The sequence below is a fragment of the Gorilla gorilla genome, chromosome 19 (genome assembly GCF_029281585.2).
Source record: "Gorilla gorilla gorilla isolate KB3781 chromosome 19, NHGRI_mGorGor1-v2.1_pri, whole genome shotgun sequence".
Taxonomy (NCBI): domain Eukaryota; kingdom Metazoa; phylum Chordata; class Mammalia; order Primates; family Hominidae; genus Gorilla; species Gorilla gorilla.
The window spans coordinates 37,322,706-37,343,186 of record NC_073243.2 but is presented as its reverse complement, the minus strand read 5'-3'; the positions used below and the strand labels follow the sequence as shown (position 1 = coordinate 37,343,186).

The 20,481-nt window shown below is 44.5% G+C and overlaps 1 long non-coding RNA gene across 4 annotated transcripts in view; it reads right to left on the bottom strand.

Annotated features, from left to right (window-relative positions):
• LOC115931268 (uncharacterized) overlaps window positions 1-20,481 on the bottom strand; it is a 202,620-nt gene that overhangs the window by 9,609 nt on the left and 172,530 nt on the right. For 3 of the 4 annotated variants that reach the window (XR_010131748.1, XR_008672996.2, XR_008672994.2), the window contains 2 exons: window positions 10,940-11,232; window positions 8,155-8,322 (listed from right to left, as the gene is read on the bottom strand). This is a non-coding gene — a long non-coding RNA (uncharacterized lncRNA). The remainder of the gene's footprint in view (window positions 1-8,154; window positions 8,323-10,939; window positions 11,233-20,481) is intronic. The other variant, XR_004067785.3, reaches the window with a different exon arrangement.

Sequence of the window (20,481 nt, the reverse complement as noted above, 5' to 3'; positions counted from 1 at the left end):
GCTAAGGAGACACATCCCCAAACCTAACGTTTCAAGTCTGGCAGTGGCCAAGAAATATCAAAGACCCTCTATAAGGGGCCTTTCAATGCCACCTAGTAGTAACCTTCACATCCCAGGACAAGAGTTCAGTTAAAGACTGGACCACTGGACCCTCACAGGACAAGAATACAGCTAAGAAAGGACCACAGCACAATCTCAGCTGTCCTCATACCTCAATCTTCCACTTGGAATTCCAGGTCACTCTGTGTCACAGCCTCTCTGTACCAATTGCTACCCCATGAGGCTAGGATCCCTAAACACCTTCATTGTTTCTTCATTCTGAACCAAACGCGTAAACAGGGAGGCAGAGGAGGGATGTGGCGGGGTGGAGCAGGCAGAGAGAGTGTGCACAGAGAATGCAAGTGATGCACTTTGGTGTGGACAAGCTGATTGCTGGCCTAATTACTATGGGCTCTACCTCAATGAAACACCATCTTTCTGGTCAGAGAAGCAAAGAGATTTTTTTTTTAATGCAGAGCAATAAATAGCAAGGAAAATAGAGGCACATTCCCTTCCTCACCACTCCCAACCGCAAAGGCTCAACTTACTCCTAAAAGGGGATTCATGAACTTCCAGGCTGGCATTCAGAGAGCCTTAGTCTGGCAAAGTCCATCCTTCCCAAGAGTCAGGTGGAATCAATGAGCCCATTGTTCTCAAGCCTGTGCTGAGAAATAATATGTACAAAACAATAGAGAGCCAGTGCCAGAGGTGATCTTTGGCCACAATCATCATGCTAGAATAAATAACACATCAATATACACTGATTAGGAAATGACATATTAATTGTCCAAACATTGAGAGTGAAGGGATAGGCTGAGCCAGCCACCTTTGCAGTTTTCAGCATGAGCAGAAGGCTTCACTGGAGACACATAAGAAAGGGCAGGTCTCACCCTCCAGACCAAGACCCAAGAGCACAGGGCAGGCAGCAGCCACCAACAAAGGATCCACGCCGGAGGGGCTGGGAAATGGTGTTACGAGCCTCACTCCTGTGAGTTTCACATTTCTCATCATGAACCATATTAATACATTTATTGCTTGGAAGCGACAAGGGGAGAAAATGGAGACTTGCTGAGCATCTGTCCACATGCACTTCCTCACTCGCTGTGATCTTCCTAACTCCCTGGTTAGGTACCATCATTCTCGTCCTACAGAAGAGACTAAGAGGAGATAAGTAATTCCTACCTAAGGACCAGTTATCAAATCAATATTCATTTTTCTTGCAAAAAGGTGTTCCACTCTGAATTAAGGCCAAGGAAGAACATACCAAGTTTGGTGTTAGGTTATTTGTGAGCACAGAATCTTTGACAGTATAACCAGGTTAATGAACTTGTTAGGGAACAAAAGGAAACAAGTTTATCCTTCCCCCATCCCAAGCTCTGAGAGATTTCACCTCCCCCACTCTCAGCCCCAGGCCCCTCCAATGTCTTGGCTTCACTCCATAGCTTTCTGGGCTGCTTCCACTAATAAGACCAGGTCTCCTTTGGTAGTTAAGAGCCTTTCAGGTATTAACAAGTCTCCTCCAAGAGAATACTTTTCTCTCACTTCATGCTGAAGCTTCCTTCTTCCTGAAACTGAAGGCTGATTCTGCTTGCTCAGAAGTGGGAAGGAGGAATGGTGATTAGGAAGAAGAAGGGGAAGACCGTTCCACATGCCTTGCCCTCACAGGAAGCCCTCTTACTCAGGGTCCCCTGAGACACCCAGGCATCCGTTTGATTGCATCCTCTAGATAGTGACTGCTGAGAAGACACATCCCCATCTCTGGCCGTGGCCAAGAAATACCAAGCACCGTCCATAAGGGGCCTTTCAGTGCCACACAATGGCAACCCTCACTTCCCAGGACAAGAGTTCAGTTAAAGACTGGACCACTGGACCTCACACATAGGAAGCTCACACCCCAGCTAGCCCTGAGTTCAGAGTGCGCCAGGCAAGCTCCAGGCTTGAGATTTGCATCCACCCCCAAACTCTCAGGGATGCATGCAAACGTCTCCCAAGGCAGTGGGTGAACCCCTGCTCTTCCGTACATCATGTTCAGCCAGCCAGGGAGCAGAGGGCAGCTTTCCTTCATGCAGGTCCCCCTTACATTGCAAAAGCCAATGAAGGCAAGAGCCAAATGGAGACCAAAATGCCAAATATTGAAATGTCTCAAAGTTACAAGTCAAGTCAAAATTACTATTAAATAAAATAAGTTCTAGCTTCCCACCTTGACAAATATAGCTCCTCAATGGCCTAAAAGGTCAGTTTGCATTTAGAATGTTCGGTCTTCTTGGAATTTGAATCTGAGCTTTTCCTCCCATCCTCAGACCCTGTCACTGGCCAACAAGCTGCTCTGCTTTTCTTCCCACTTCCAACTCCTTTCCACACCATAAGGGCAGTGAGCCACCCAGACTGTACATCCAAGATCCACCCACATCCTTCCCAAACTGCTGCCCAGAGCTGAGCACAGTCCACCTTGGGGGAAGGACCCAAAGCAGATCAGAGCAGGCCCTGGAAAGAGACACATTCTGAAGGCCTGGACACTTGGAACATGATGGGGAGGCGGAGGCATGGTCTCCAGGAGGACATGTCCCCTTAATCCCACAGGCTCTGGCTCCTGCTTCATGCGGAGGAGTGTGCTGAAGAATTCCAGAGAGGGCCTCTCTCCCAGGAAGAGGGCACGGCAGGGGCCACACCCGAGGGCAGTTCTGATGAGGGTTCTCCTCGGCCTTCCTTCACCTGCCTGAAGGGGGCAACATGGGAAGGGGAGGGCAAATGCCACAGCCCCGTCCCCAAAAGCCCTCAGCTCACCAGTCAGTGATTCCCCTTGCTATGAGTCTGTGTCTCCTGCTAATGTGGACTTCACGGGATAGTGGGCAGGGAGAAGGGCAAAGGGCCTGTTTGGCCTCCCTCTGAAGGGGCTGCTTTCTTTATAATATGCAGACACTTGCTGCCCACTGCATTCTGCTTTGGGGCTTTAGCCAAAATCCAGAGACCTCCATTTCCCTCGGGGGACAGAATGGACACATAGTTCCAACACGACAAGGATTTCAACTGGGGAGGAGTGTTTCACACGCCCACATTTTAACACCATGAGGAGGGAGAGAGTGAGCGTGTGGTTCACATATGGGCAACTTGAAAAGCAGGCACTATCGTGTGACAAGACTAAACTTAGGGAAACGTGTCTGCAGTGACACAGGGAGAAGACACCAAATTCCCACTGGGGAAGCTCCACGAAGACTTTGGAAGAGAATGTTCATCTGGATCCACTTTTACACTCACAGAAACCTGCTCTTTCTCAAACTTGGCCATTTTGTGAAATGGCTTGGACTTGGACAGCACGGTGCCATCCAAGGCCCTGATGGCAGGAGGCCACTTCCCTTATACCACTGAACTACTTCTGGGTTGGCAGCAGCTACTGTCCCCACCCAGAGTGCCTTCCTTTTGTCTTAGCAGTTGTGAGGCGTGAGGAAGCACTGTCACCTGCCAGGCGCCCAAACTCTCCCGCCTCCACTCAGCATGGTGGGGACCACCTGGCCTGCGGCTATGAGTGAGCTAAGCCCTGCTCTTGTCTCTGGCCAAGAGGGAGTTGAGGAACTTAGGTCTTATGCATCAACACAGAGGAGTGCATAGAGAAAACAGGACCTAATTTGGAATTGGTGGCTCTGAATTTAAGTTCTGATTCAGCTGCTTCTTAGTTGTAAGCTTTTCAGACATCAGTGGATTTTCTGGGCTTTATCTGGAAATTGGAGTTTCTTCATCTGGAAACTGGAGACATTAAGAACATCTGCTTTCCCACTCAGTGAGGAATGGAATGAACTACTACGGTATCATTTGGAAGCTGTGAATTCTGAATTGTTAGAGTTATGAGTCTTGGCTTTGAATAGGAACACTGTGGTCTTTGTTTATGGTTTATTAATGTCGACTCTCTAGAACCATGGCTCTGCCTACACTGGTAGGCCAAATAGTAACAATAATGGCAACAACAACCTCTTGAAGAAGAAAAAGTCTAAAATAATATAATCAGAATAGCTCAGTATTTGTTGAGAACCTTCTATGTGCTAGAACTAGGCTGCGTGCTCAGATTCGCCTCACTTAATACTTAACCACACCCCATGAGAAGCACTATCACACCTGGTCTCTGTCCCTGCATACCAGCCTGATGCATGGGCTGAATGAGCCTGGATATCTGAATACTAATACATTCCACCTCCTGTTGGGATACCTTGCACTCTCATTTGGAACCTTCTCAATGTTAGCCACCTGGACCTTCTTGAATTTTTACATACTCACAAGATGCCCTGCTGGATGGGGCTTTCTCCAAACATAAGCAAGCACGAGGGTCTGACCTTGGGTTTATTCATCCCAATGCAGCCCAGGTATTCATACCTGTTCCCAGTGATCCCAGCACCAAGTGGGCCATAAGAACTGGGTTCTGCATGGTTCCAGTTATTGATGAATAACAAATCTTGGTAACTACCAGCCTAGTGATAGTGGCTTCAAACCACAGCAATCATTTTATTATCTTTCATATTTTGTTTGGATCAGGAATTTGGGAAGCTACTGGGTGGCTGTGGCTTGGGGGTCTGTCATGCAGTTGAAGTCAGTTGGTGGTGGGAGCTGAAACAGTGGGGAAGCTGACAAACTGGGGACTGGCCAGATATCTCTCTTCATGCAGTCTCAGGGCTTCTCCATGTGGCTGTTCCGTATGGACTAGTTGGGCTTCCTCCCAGCATGGCAATCTCAGGGAAGTCGAGCTGCATACGTGGCATCTCAGGGCTTTGGCATGAACATTCCAGTGAGTAAGGTAGAAACCATCGTACCATTTTTGACCCAGTCTTAGAAGACATATAGCATGACTTCTTCCACAGTCACAAACGTGTCAAGATGCAAAGGGAAGGAACATAGATTCCACCTCTCCATGAGAGGAGTGTTAAAGTTACAGTGTAAAATAAGCATGTGAGATGGGAGATATTACTGCAGCCATCTTTGGAAAGTACAATCTGTCATAGCTACTAGAGAAGAGGGTCTACTGGGAAATAAGACAGACTCAGCCCCTAGATGCCACAAAAGCATCTGATCCTAATGTTCACACTCTGCCCCATGAGGAGGGCTTCGATTTGTCACCGTCTTCTCATGTGGGCCTTGGTTTCCCATCATCTTTTCAGTTTCTCATTGAAACCCTAGCCCTAGCCTTTGAAAATTCAGGCTTCCTCCCCTAGACCATGGCAGCTCTTCCCATCCTAGCTGGACCCCATTCCTGAGGATTGCCAACTGACCACAGTGGACACATTGTGGCCCTAATCTATACCTGGCAAATGCCACTGAGAAGAACACCTGCCACTCCCACTTCTGCCCCTCTAGTACCCTCCTGCAATGACCATCCCAACCCACACTGAATTCAAATTCACTAAGTTGCCTATTTATTTTACCCATTTGTATGACTCCATTGATGACATCCAATGTGGGTTTCACCAAAGCAGCTGGCTGAACCTCCAGAGTGTGCAATATCATGACACTTAAGCAGGACACTTCAAGGTATGGGCCAAGACAGGACTCAGCTCTGCAATTTACTAGCAATATAAATTTTAGACAAGTCACATGACACTTTGAATTCTTGTGATATGAGGATAAGAGATAAGAGTACTTTGCTGTGTGGTATTTATCTGCAGGCTCCAGCAAGGTGCATATGAAAATGAGTTGAAGACATGTATCATGTACCATGTAATTATTATTACAATTGCCACCTAACATTGCTTCTCTATTCTCTTGCCCTGTCTACAGGGAAAGACAGTGTACCCTTCAGCTAAAATATGTCCATTCCCTCTTGGCCAGCCTGCTCAAAGCCCAACAGGCTGTCCATTCATTTTTCTCTATCACACTCGTGCAGCAGGAGATTGGTGCAGTGAATGCCATCCTGGCCCCACCTCCTCTGCCCTCACTCTCACAGGCATGCTGTGGGCAATCTCAGCCTCTTTCCAGACACCCTGTTAATGCCACCCTAAAATTGGATGATCTAAGTGGTTGGTCCCAAAGACCAGTCCCACATGCGTGGACACACCCAGGCTCTGCTCCTTGAGTGAGCAGAGAGGCCTACAGCTGGGCCTCCCCTAGCACTGTGTGTTCACCCTGTCCTGCATTCCTGGGATACAGGAGGGAACCGGGTGCATGAGGACAGGCCAAGGCACCAAAGTGACAGCAATCAGCTGTGGATAAAAGAGCACAGTCCTGGACAAGCACCTCATTCCTCTCCCACAAGACTCAGACCATTCCAGGACAAATTCCCAAGGATGTTGCATTATCCGCCTGTCTGGACAAAGTCTGGCAGGAAGAAAACCTTTCAATGGTTCCAGCTTGATGTTTCTGGGCTCTGGGCTTTTTTCCTTACTCTGATCTTTCCCACACAAGAAAAAGGAGCTGCTGGCCCAGCTCTGAAGATCTGGCCCATTTGTGATGCAAAGCAGCTTATTTCTAACTGCAGAAGTGCCAATAGTGCTGGAGGGGGCTGGCTGAGGGAAAGGATGATAGAATTGTTTATCTTTCAAGGAAACCCAGAGGGTACAAACAGTCAAAAGATTAGCCTGGGTAGCTTTACTGCCAGGGATGGGTGGCACGATGGGAACCTGCCTCCCAATTCTGCCATGAATCAAGGTCTAAAATTTTTACAGGCATTTCTCTTTACTCCTCAAAGTAGCTTCAGGGGGAAAAAGAGTGACAGTTTAATCTCTCTATCCTTACCAATTTTTATTTCCTCCTCCTGAACTACCCCCTCACCCACACTCCCAACATAAAAAATCCATCTGGTGTCACCAAGGGCCAAGCAAGGTCCATGAACAACTGCTGGAGGCTGATGCAGCCAGTGTGGGCTTGGGAGGAGCCTTGGGAGAATTGTCCTAGACTGGAGCCACTTGGCCAATGGTGGGGCAATGGTGGGCGTGCTGTAGTGGAGGGACTGGGGGAGAGAGAAAAACAGAAAGCGATCCAGGACACATGAACGGGCCTGGAATAATGAGAAGGGAATGTGGCTAACAAAAATGGCCCAAGTACACAAGAAGAGAGAAAGGGAAGAGCCGCCCTCAGAGGAAAGAACAGAGAAGGAAAAGAAGATGGAGGAAAAGGAGGAGGAGGAGGCAGGGGGAGAAGAAAGTGCTAGAAATGAGGAGAGAGTAAAAACAAGGCAGAGAGGTTTGGAATGAGAGGAGTTAAAAGAGTATGACAGTAAAAGAAGCAGGAAGAAAGGAAGGGAGAAATCACCAAATTATAAATGGGTTGTGCCCTAAAGACTTTTTTTACAATAGGTAAGTTTAAAACTAAAACCCATCTCCATCCAAGACGCTGACTCCCATGCTGACGAAGTTCCTAATGCGACCTGCAAAATGGACCAACTTGCAGGGATCCAAGAGCGAGCACCTCCTGACACTTTGTACCTAGGCACCTGTCTGGCCTCAGCCTAGTCCTGACCCAGATATAAAATCTCAGGGCTCTCAACCCTGCCTGCACATTAGGATTTCCAGGGAAACTGGTTTTGTGTTTTGTTTGTTTGTTTGTTTCCAGACAGAGTCTCACTCTGTCACCCAGGCTGGAGTGTAGTGGCATGATAACGGCTCACTGCAATCTCTGCCTCATGGGTTGAAGCAATTCTCCTGCCTCAGCCTCCCAAGCAGCTGGGACTACAGGTGCGTGCCACTGTGCCGAGCTAATTTTTGTATTTTTAGTAGAGACAGGGTTTCACCATGTTGCCCAGGCCGGTCTCGAACTCCTGACCTCAGGCCATCCGCCTGCCTCGGCCTCCCAAAGCGCTAGGATTACAGACAGGAGCCGCCGTGCATGGCCAAGGGAAACTTAAAAAGTACGTATGCCTGGGTTCTTGCTTAGATTAGTTTAATCAGAACCTCTGCTGGAGGAACACATGCAGGGTTTTAAAGAACATCCAGGTGATTTTAATGCACAGCCAGAATTAAAAATCACTAATAGAACTTACACCGTAGCGTTCAGCTCTTGGGGGGGGCGGTTAGTGGGCTTTTGGCCCTCGTGAATAATATTGTTTCTAAAGGGAAATGTGTTTAGGTTTTAATTCCAGATGCCAGGCACTAACCAGCCCCCACACCCTGTATCCCACCCACCCCTGTCTGCAACACTTACTTTGTCAATGGAAGTGGGGGCCACAATAGCTGGTCGAGCTTCCCCCTCCACCCCGAGTTCCAATGGGAGGCCATCATTCCGTTCCCAGTGTGGCCAGGGCCATCCAGTCACATGTGGGAAACTTGAGTGTTTCCAAGTCAGGGAGTTCTTACTCAAGTTTGGTTAAAGCTGAAAGAAAAGAGAAAAACAAACTGTGTCAACATGAGTCTCACTTGGATAAAAAATAAATAAACATACAAAAAGTAAAAGAAACAACGTATCAACAATAAATGCCAGAGATGGAGGCTCTATAAGAAATGGCAGAACCTTCAAGTTAACAAACAGGGCCAGGCACTGTGGCTCACACCTGTAATCCCAACACTTTGGGAGGCTGAGATGAGCGGATCATGAGATCAAGAAATCAAGACCATTCTGGCCAACATGGTGAAACCTCGTCTCTACTGAAACTACAAAAATTAGCCAGGCACGGTGGCGTGTGCCGATAATCCGGTAGTCCCACCTACTCGGGAGGCTGAGGCAGGAGAATCACTTGAACCCGGGAGATGGAGGTTGCAGTGAGCCGAAATGGCACCACTGCACTCCAGCCTCCATGGAGATAGAGCAAGACTCCGTCTCAAAAAACAAACAAACAAACAAACAGGAAGACACATGCCTGGAAATGAAGTTGAAATGTGGCTTAACAATTCCATACTAGGAAATCTGCTGTGTCAAGACATCAAGAAAACTGGTTTTTAAAGCTGTGTTAACTTGTGTTAGAGCTGCCAGACATAGGGAGATCATTCCAATCAAACCAATACACAGCCATTTCTCCTGGGGATAAAGGGACAAGATGGAGCTTGAGCACTAAACATTTGAGAAACTCTGCAACATGTGGGGCCACTGAAGACTCCACGCAAACCTCTGCTGCCCGCATGCCCCACCCACGAGCCGGCAACTTAAGGGTTAGGTCCCACTTCCTACGGATTCTGTGGAGATATGCACATGGGAAGCAGGATGCTGCCTGTGAACAACACCCAGGGAGACAGTTGGCAGCAGCACAAAGCTTCGTGAAATCCTTGAAGCCAACAAGACAGATCAGAACAGGCCAGAGGGTACAGCCAAAAACCTGTTGTTTCCTCACTTCTTCCAGCATCACACAATATAAAATCAATCAAATAACTGAATTACACCAGCCACAGCCTAGTGAGGATTATGTAAACGGAGCCATTGTCTGGTGGCAAGGCAGCCTCCCCTGAATTCCCCTCTGAAGAGACTCTCTGGCCAGCAAATGGGGGGCCAGGGCCCTGGTGCCCAGCTGGTGGGCCCTGGGCCTGCACAGAATAGAATCGCAGCTCATCTTTGCTGAGTAGGTTTCTCCCACCATGAGGGTGGCTGCTCCATGAGACGCAGCCAGGTGGAAGAAGTCTGCACATCAGCCACCCTCTCTTACTCTAATTAGTAACAGGACAACTCAGTTGTGCCTAAATTATTTGAATTCCTTTGTAAATGGGGCTCCATAGTTACCAAGATCGGAGATCTTTGCACATTCCCTCAGAATAAGGGGTTCATAGAGGGGCCCCGGAGGAGCAAGAAAGATGGCAGCCCAGCCAGGGGAGAACTGGGGCATGCTCCAGGATACAGGATGGCCATAGCAACACCCTAGGCAAAGCAGCAGCTCCAGAGATCTGATCTTGTCCCTCAACAGCATGTGCTGTTGCTCCCATAATGGCAAGTCAGCCATTCTCTGTTCAGATGCTAAGGCCTCTTCAACAAATGCATCCATCTCATGGCTTCTGCCTTCTCACAGCTTCCGTTTCTTGTGCCATCTACTTGCTTGTCTCCTCTCTATGTGCCTCTTAGCTTATGCACATCTCTAAAATCTGGCATATTTGAATGACACTTAGTGACACTAAGACAGAGAGACTGATTAGTTCCATTAATTACTACTCTCTATGGACCTCTCTTATTGGACAGAAATCTCACTGCAGCCTCTCACTGGCTGCCTTTTGAGTCAGGCACCATCCTCTGGTCCAGACTGCTAAGGTCAGAATAGAACAGGGTCATTGTGCAAAGCATGGTACCCCGTGCATAAGGAATTGCCCGTGGCTTTGTTCCGGCAAAACACCTTGTACAGGACAATCTCAGCCTCCCTTGTGTGTGACCCAGCTTTCCTTTTGTGAGTTTAAGACATGCACACTCCTGGACAAGACACTAAAGCTATCATGAGCAGTGCACAGGAAAGCAGTGCATTACTAGAAGAGAAAGAAGTCAAGCGGCTTCTAGTGCCAAATATCAAGGATTCTGGATTCTCATATGATAAAGTTGAAAATTACTGCAGTGAGGTTGAATCAGGTGCAAAGGGAGGAATAGACTATTAGAGAAGGGTAACTAACAGTTATCCAGTGCTGGCTCTGGGTCAGGCCGTGACCCGGGAGTTAAGCACTCAACCAGCATTAACCACTACACGTACCTCATGACATTCTGACGTCACCTGGGGCGGACTGGCAAACCTGTTTGTTGGCTGACTTCAAAGGACTTCCAACCCCTTCTCCCTTAACCACTATCACAGAAGCTGAAAAAGACTTTTCCAGCTTCCCACAGGTGAGGAGTCTTGTGGTCCTGTTCTGGCCAATAAAATACAATGGGAAGTCATGTGGCAGTTTGGGAAAAGTTGTTCCTTTTCAGAGAAAAGGAAGAAGCAGCCCTAGAACGTAGACCCTTTCCCCATGCATATACTTAAAAAAAAATCCTGGTATCACCTCCCACTCCCACCCCCTGCTTTCTGATGGGAATGAAGACTTAATACCTGGAGAGGCTGATGCCTTTTTATAAGATGAGGCAACAAACATGAAGATGAAATTAAAGATGGTGAAGTCATCAAAAAGAGCGTGGGTTCCTGTTGAGCAGCTGAATCAACAAATCAACAGCAGCTGCATATCCAAACGGATACAAGTAATATCACTATCCCCATCTTTTATATAAGAAAAATGAGGCCACGGGTGGGTAAGCAACTGGTCGAAGATCTCTTCGTTCAAAACCAAGCCTGTTGATTCCAGAGACCAATCCATCATGATATGCTCCTCTTCAGACAGAAGAAACCTTAGAATTGAAAAGTTCTTATTTAGAAGGACCCTTAAGACTCTGTAGCCCAATTCCTTCCAATTAAGAGATAAGGCGCACAGTGGTTAAGTGCTGGGCCCAAGTCTATTGGCTTTCCCCTCCTGAAGCTGAATCCTGACACTCATCCAGTGTTCTTTACATTACTCCATGCTTTCTCTCCCGGGAAAAATAAGAGACTATAATTCCTGTACAGTACCATGGTGGCTTCTACATTGCCTTAGCTAAGGATTTGTCATCTTGATTCATTTTGGGCCTCTGACACCACAGAAACCAAGACAGAAGTAAGGACAATAGTATTGTATTTCAGAAAGTTATCGTGTTGGCCACATTACACTTCAATGTATTTAGACTATATTAAGCCAAGATATTTTATACCAGAAAATGTTACCTGAGAAGGAGTATTATTAGTGGCTTTTGCAATATTCACTCTAGGAGCCTCTGCAGCACAATCCCCGGAGGGAGAACAGTATTGCATTTGAAAAGCAATGGCAGACGCCATCCCTGAGGCAATTTCTATTATTAAGCTGCTCAAAAATAAATAAATAAACCAAACAAAACTCTCCAATTTTCTAAAGAACTCAAGAAAATGAAAAGGTCTTTTTACACACATTTGCCACCTTCCCATAGTTTGTTGGCCATGATGAAGACTTTGGTTTTGAAAACCCAACTCTAAACATCTTTTTTCTTCCACACTCTGGCTCCTTTTCAAGCATCTCTTAACTCTCCCCAAAAGCTGCCATCAGCCTATGATTGATGCATTTCTGGAGATTCAGCTGAACTTGTCTGTTCACGTTATCCAGCTGTTCAGTGCCTGTGGTTTTCACTAATGGTAGTTACATTTGATCATTCCCTTCTTGCCCCTAAACTTCTGGCAATGCTCAAGAAAAATGTGGAATGCAACTAGTACTGAGGGCCCTGCAAATTTAGCAAAGTTTAGGATAGGAAAACATTTTGCATTTGCAATAATATAGGATTCAGGAGAAAACGAGAAGACTCATTCGTTTATTTGTTCCACCAATAAATGTTGAGGACCTGTTGTATGTCAAGCTCTCTGCTCAGCACTCTAGATGCTTTATTCCATTTAACAATGCTGCAAACTTAGAAGTTAAGCACTACTATTGCACTCAGTTTAATCAGGAAATTAGGGCTTAGCAAAATAGAATAGCTTAACCAATGTAAAATGTGATGGGGGACTTCAAAAAACTTGCAATCTAGAAGGGGAGGTAGCAGGTAGTACACACACACACACACACACACACACACACACACACACACACACAAACTCCAACACAAAGCAGAATGTATTCAATAGATGATCCAGTTTCAGAGCTCGGAGAAAGAAGATATTGCATTCAGGCCTCATGGAAAAGATTGCATTTAATGGGGTTCTAGAAGATGATTAAGATTACTGCAAAGAGAAATAAAAGAGAGGCAGATCCCAGCACAGTAGAAGGAATGACGTAAGTAAAAGGGTGGTGGCAGGGAAATGTAGAACATGCTTGTAAATGGAGGATAAGCCAGTTGAGTAAGAGCAAAGGGTACAGGAATAGAGTAAAGGTGTTAGGACTGGTAACGTAGGTTGGGTACAGGTCATGAGGTACCTAGAATGTCTATGTTAACCTGGAATTTATTAGAATCACAAAGAGGAGCCACTGAGTGGTTTTAGGAACCCATGATACTGTCTCACGGCAGTAAAAAGAGTGTGTTTAACAGTAATACGAAGCAAGGAAAAGGAGGCGAGGCTGGTGATTGCCAGTCCAGGCAGCCAGCAACCACATGACACCATGGCAAACAGTGAAGGCCTGAGCCACGGTGGAAGTGGTGGGGATGGAAAGAAGACCACGGACACAAGACCCATGGCAAAAAGACCTGGCAATGGATAAGTGGGTGAATGAGGTGTCAAGAAATGATCAGATGCTGATGGTGCCACTAATACACATCCAGACAAAGCTCAGTGTCTGGGAGTAAACTGTCAGACAAAAAAATAGCAGTGTGAAGAACTTCCAGTTTAAAATGACACCTGGCTAGCAGTCCATGACTCAACCTCTCTCAATTTCCCAGTAAATATACATACATTCCCCACTACGTGTTTTAAAGAATGAAATTCAAAATTGGCATAAATACAAATTGCCAAAATGTGGAGAAACATTTTCACCAACTCCAAGACAGCGGAAGGTGGATTCAGAGAAACAGTGAGTGGCCAAGCTACAGGTGTTCTCCTGAAGCAGGGAAACCTACACATGGCAAAGAAAGTGAGGTGGCCTCTGGTCCTTCCCCTGTCTGCCCTGTCTCAAAGGCCCAGGTCGGTGCTGAGCAGTAAGTTCGATTGTGCAAGTGCTTATTTCTAAGGTACCAGAGTAAACACCAATCACCTGTTCTCCACCACATCCTCTCCCTCTAACCTCACCCCACTCACATTTTCTATTGCATCTGTGAACTGAAAGCAATGAGCAGGAAGTTGTCGGGGTCTAGAATCATGCTCTGCATCCTAGTGGATGTAGCCCTCATATTGAAGCTACATAAGCAAGAAAAAAGACTCTAAGATATCCAACAGCAGTGTGTGCCGGGCTTCTAAATTTCCACCAACTCCCTTAGTTCAAAGTGTCAAAGAATCAAGCAAGAGAGTGAGATCTCATTTCTCTACAGCAGAGCCACAAAATCTGTGTGTTGGCAAACACTGAATGCAGAGGGAACTTGTCTAATCTAAGGATTAGTAAACACCAAACTAAATAGAGGGCCTATGAAAAAAGTATGAAACCTCAGGGGAAAGGGAACAATATCCCAGAGATCAAGAAGATGAACACACCTTTGAAAATGATTTACTATCAGAAAAAAAGAGAAAATGGTATGAAATATTTTTATTATTTTCAGTAGGATCTAAGAAGATATGGCCTCTCTGAAACAGGAGCAGGAAGCCAAAAAGCTGAACTGAAAGAACGCGATGAGATGAAAAGACAACGCCATGGAATGTAAAGACAATAAACCCAGGTGAAAAGGAAGCTGGGTGAGATAAGGAGGCTGAAACTACAATATGAGAAATGAAGTCAGCACTGAGGGCAGTAAAACAGACCTTGGGAAATCTAACCAGTAATGTGCAGAATGGAGTTGAACAGAAGATAAAACGGGGAGGGAGGTCCAAAAAATGTCTTATTTTTTAAGGCAAATGGGAAGATGATACATGTAGAGCACAAAGAAAGGAAATTCAATCCGCAAATAATAGGTGTTACCAAAGACAGAACCAAAACACAGTAGGACCAGAGCAATAATCACAGATATAATTTGAATGTAGTAGACATAAACTTCTATAAGAAATCTACTTAATTTTTCTGTCTCAGGATTGTTGTCTTTAAAATGGGGGTTTAAAGCATAAAGCAGAGAGTTTTATGAATATTTGAAGGAGCGTCTATATGTTATTTGCTTGCCTTCAATATTGGTAGATAGTAAATGCTAAGTAACATCAGTTGTAATTTATTATTACTCTATAATAGCTCATACAAATTAGTAAGCCGAAAAAAAAGAAAAGTACCAAAAGCGTGATGAGTTCATTCATGAAATAAAACTATGAATAGCATATAAGCATATGAAAAATGTTCACCTCATTAGGAATCAAAGAAATCCAAATTAAAGCCATGAGTTACAACTTTTCCAATAACAAATTAATTACGGTTCTTTTTCTTTAATGATGATGCTCTACATTGAGAAAAGTGTGCTGAAATCCCACTGCTTTGCTGGTGGGACTCTAAATTTGTTCAACCTTACAGTTGATATTTATAGATCAAAAAGATTAAAGAGATTTATATTTTTGTTGTGGACTGAAGGCTTGTGTCTCCCAAAAATTCACATGTTAAAGCCCTAACCCCCAATGTAACTGTATTTGGAGAGAGTCTGGGAGGAGGTGATAAAGGTTAAATGAGGTCATAAGGGTGGGGCTATAACTGATTAACTGATAGGACTGGTGGTCATATAAGAAGAGGAAGAGACACCAGAGCTCTCCCTCCACCATGTGAGAATACAGCAAGAAGGCTGCCATCTGCAAACCAGGAAGAGAGCCCTCACCAGGACTGGCACCTTGTTCTGGGACTTCCAACCTCAAGACCTGTGAGAAAATAAATTTCTGTTGTTTAAGCCACCAGATCTGCAGTATTTTGTTATGACACCCCAAACAAACTAATAAAATTATTTAACCAGAATCTCTTCTAGGAGTCTATCCTAAGGAAGTAATCAGTGAAGCAGGCAAGGATTGAGGATGTAGCCTGCAGCATTAGAGGAGTAGTTAAAAATAACCTCAATCTCTAACAATAGATGTTTGGAAAAGTACAAAATATATATTGTTGAGTCTTTTGCAACCATAAAACCAAATGTTAAGGCTTATTTAATGGTGCAGTGGAATAATTGTTATCTAATATTAATACAAAAGTACAGCAAACTCTATATCAATATGATTCTTATTTTATTAAATTATTTATCAAGTATATCCACATAGAGAAAAGAAAAAAAGGACGTACATCAAAAAATTTTTAAAAATCAACTGGACATGGAATATTATCTCTGATGGTAGTCTTTTTCTTTTTTTCTTTTTTTTGAGGTGTTGTAAATCTTCAACAATCATCCTGTGTTATTTTTACAATAATAAAATACATTTTCTTTTTAAACAAAACCTATGAATCTTGCTTCTGTCATTAGCTTGGAATAGTCTTTAAAGAGAACCTTGTTTCTTCATGTTATGCTTATGTCCTGCCTGTAAAGTTTTAGAGACATTATCTAGGTCATTCACCTGCATTCATAAAACAATGTCATAAAGAAGTTTTCACTACAGGATGCTGGCATTGTTAGTTTGTTGGTAACTCCTGCATGATCTTACCTACAATCTCCAAACAATTGAGCATGTACCTAGGAGTTCTATAATAGAGCTTAGCAAAATTCTTGCTTTTGTCTTTAAGATATATCAGTCCAGTTGGGCAAGATGGCTCATGCCTGCAATCCCAACACTTTAGGAAGCTGAGTTGGGAGGATTGCTTGAGCTCAGGAGTTCAGGACCAGCCCAGCCCAGGCAACATAGCAAGAGCTATTTGCTAACTAAAATTTTTAAAATCAACTGGGCATGGTGGCATGCTCCTGTAGTCCCAGGTACTCGGGAGGCTGAGGTAGGAGGATCACTTAAGTCCGGGAGGGCAAGGCTGCAGTGAGCTCTGATCACACCAGTGCACTCCAGCCTGGGTGACACAGCGAGACCTTGTCGCAAAAAAATAAAAAATAAAATAAGGTATCTCAGTCCAAAATTGGATCAGTTTCCTTCGAATTTCAAAAAAAGGAAGTGAAGTAAACATGAATATTTTCTTGAAAAAGACACCACAAATATACCAAAATGGAAAATATTTTGTGGAAGAGAGAAGAAATTTACTCTAGATTGTTTCAGAAGAAGGAACTAGAATCAAAGGGTGAAGCCAGAGGAAGGAAGATTTTGATGCAGAACTGAGAACTCATTAGTTAGAGATTCCTTGCAAAGTATGAGTCCCCCATTACTGGTGGTTAACAGCAAACAGATGACCATGTGTTTGGAAGGAAGAGAAAACAGAAAGATTTTAATAAAAATAAATAGGTTTATTTAAGGTTTAAATAAAATAAAAGGTTTTTTTTATTTTTTTTACATCTCCCAAGTCTCCATCATTCACAGAAAGATAATTTCTACATTAAATTTGAACCAAACTGAAAGGCAGACTAGATAATCTTTAAGGCAAAGTAGCTATATCATTTTTGGCCCCAACTGAGCACTTTTGAGAGAAAAGAAGTGATAATAATTACACCGAGACAGGGGCTTTCAGGTTAAACTGAAATGTATGGTCATCCTACTCTAGGGTCTCTTCCAACTCTTTGACACTAACTGACTTCTATGTTCCTCAACCTTAAGTGTTTAATCCTTGCTTCGGGGGCTAAACTGTTTCAGCACCTACCTTTGACTGGCTTAATTAAAATGGTCAGACATTCTGGTGTATAACAACCTTTCTTTGAATGGCTGAAGCAGAGAGGAGGAGAAATGCCAAATTCCCCCAATAATTGGTCCTTGGAGAAACAAGAGAAATGAGCACAGGTAATTGGAAGCCTACAAGGTACATGGCACTGGCAACCCCAGAATTATTTTGAGCTGCAGTTAGCAGCATACCTAGGTGATTACTACTTGGATATTTCAGTGTTTCCCAAGTGTAGCTGGAATGTGTGGCTCTGATTGGTTTTCCAGCTGGAAATGTTACAGAAACAGGAAGATTTCTGCTTTCATGTGTCTTGTTGCATCCTGCCTCTGCTTGGCAGAAGCTCTGGTCTGACAGTCATGTACATCTCTTCCGCTGTGCTTTAGGATGGACATGAGTAATTTAGGGTAAGCTACAGCAACACTCACAGAATCACCCCCACAACAAACAAGGCCACCCCCAAATACACACTGTGTGATTTTACTATGGACAATCACAGGGCCATCAGCTGGAAACAGGTGATAGAGAAGATTTTAAAGGTAGGCTTTTGTAGATACCCATTGATGTGATATGATTTTTTCAGGGTCCCTGCCTTTTCTGAATATCTCTTCATTGGCCTCTCAAAAGTACCATGGGCTGAGGCATCATGCTCTTATATTTCCTATTGGAATGCATAAGCATTTTATCCTAGAAGTAAGACAGGAATTGATTTGTGATCAATAGTGTTTATATTCCTGCACCCAGATTAGAAACTCTCCCAGGGCAGAGAGTCTTTTTATATTTTTGTGTGTTCTCAGGGCTTGGCAAAGAGTAGGGGATAATGGTGGTGGTACAATAGTGTTGATAGTAATCATCATAATGGCTATCTTTTTTTAAAAGAGAAGTTGTTTATTATAAACAGAAAGGGCAGGGCTTCCAAGAGAAGTTAGGAGAATTTTGAGAGGGAAAGAAACCTTGTAATGACCCACAGATGCTATCAAATGCGGACCCAGTTAGGACTGCACAGCAAATAATTTTGAGCAGCTGGAAAGCACCGGGTCTATGAATGAGACTTAGTCTATTTCTGCTACTACAACAAAATACCTTAGACTTGGTAATTTATAAAAAACAGAAATTTGTTTCTTACAGTTCTGGAGGCTGGGGAGTCCAAGATAAAAACACCAGCATTTGCTGTCTGGTAAGTGTCTTTTTGCTGCAAACTCACGTGGCAGAAGGAGCAAATGCTGTGTTCTCACATGATGGAAGGATGAAAAGGGACAAACAGATTCCCTTAAGCCCTTGTATAAGGGCATGAATCCCATTCATGAGGGCAGAGTCTTCATGATCTAATCACCTCCTAAAGGCCCCACCCTTAATATTATTGCAGTAGGAATTCATTCTCAAATTGAAGTTTGGAGGGAGAAAGGGAAAGATCTAAAGTAGATTAGAAGCCTCTGAAACAAATTAAATAGAGCTGAAGACAAACCATGCCTGGTTAGAAATTTTACCCAAAGCTTGGGAAACAAACAGAGAGAACAAAGGTGACCCTATACCTGAACAGAGAACCAGGTCACATTCCCAGAAACCAAGAAGATGAGCTCTTTCTAGAGAGGTTTGTGTGTCAATTAATGGGTGATTGATTTAAACTGCAAGGGAAGATCATGTATTCTAAGGCATCCTTATTAAACTCTGGCAATTGAGCAGCAGGGAAGAACAAAATGTGCAGATTATCTAAAAGCTAAATGGTGATAGCTTCAACTCTTTGTACCTTCAAGAAAGCCAGTACTTCTTTGAAGTTGTTGTAGCATCAATCCTGTATCAAGCTCCTCACCACAGTCAAAATCAGAGAATGTATTCTGTTTTTACAGGGCAGCAAAATAGATATTTCACAGCGACTCTTGACTTGTTATACTAGCCTCATATCTAAGCTTTCCAAATAACAGCTAATAAGACGGCAACAACAAAACTCCTGGAATGAAACCAAACTATCGTTTGAGGAGCAATGTCCAGGCCTGGACACCTCCCTGGGTACTGAGCTGATAAGGACAGTAGTAACGAGGCAGCTTTCGTATTAAGTATCAGCCAGGGCAGGTACATTCTAGGGGTCCAACGCACTTCCCAGGTGCCCAGAAGCACAGCTTCAAGCAACTTGAAATAGGTAGGTACCCTGGGGACCTGAGTACTGCTGGCAGACTAGCGAAGCTCCAGAAATAGAACACGTGCAGGCTTCTTTCTAGCAAAGGTTATGGGTTGTCCAGAAAATCCAGCAGGCAAGATAAGAATAACTTGGCATAACAGGTGCTGTGGGCAGTTACAAACTGAAGAATAACCTACATATGAGTGTCTACTGAGGAAAGCACAATGTACCTCCCTCCTGATGGACCAGAGATGTTACCATCTTCATGAAGGATGCCAATAGCTAATAAGCATCACTAAACACTGCTTTTTCCAAAAGAAAACACTGTACTAGGAGCCAGGAGACTTTGGCTCCAGTCCCCACTTTGCCACCAACTTGCCCTGTGACCCTGGACAAGTTACTTTTCTCTTAATTTCCATGCCCAAGCAGTGAATTAATGATACCTTCCTTTCTGGCTCCAATTAAGTCTTGATCACAGGGCTGGGTGCAGTGGTTCATGCCTATGATCCCAGCACTTTGGGAGGCCAAGGTGGGAGGAACACCTGAGGTCAGGAGTTGGAGACCAGCCTGGCCAACATGGCAAAACCCTGTCTCTACTAAACATACAAAATTAGCTGGGTATGGTGGTGGGAGCCTGTAATCCCAGCTCTCGGGAGGCTGAGGCAGGAGAATCACTTGAACCCAGGAGGTGGACACACCTTTGCACTCCAGCTTGGGCAACAAGAGTGAAACTCTGTATCAAAAAAAAAAAAAAAGTCTTGATCACAGGAGAATTGAATGAAATAATGTCTGTGAAAATTAGACAGTAGAATTCAAATGTAAGTCATTGTTATAATTCAACTGAAGACAGTTTTGTAGGATAAAAGCTAAACTAGTGGACCAGGTGCAGTGGCTCACACCTCTAATCCTAGCACTTTAGGAGGCCAAGGCCAGTGGATCGCTTGGCCCCAGGAGATTGAGACCTGCCTGGGCAACATGGTGAAACCCCGGCTCTACAAAAAATACATTCAAAAAAAATTGGCCGAGCATGGTGGCACATGCCTGCGGTCCCGGCTACTCCAGAGGGTGAGGTGGGAGGATCATCTGAGACAGGGAGATCAAGGCTGCAGTGAGCCAGGATTGTGCCACTGCACTCCAGCCTGGGTG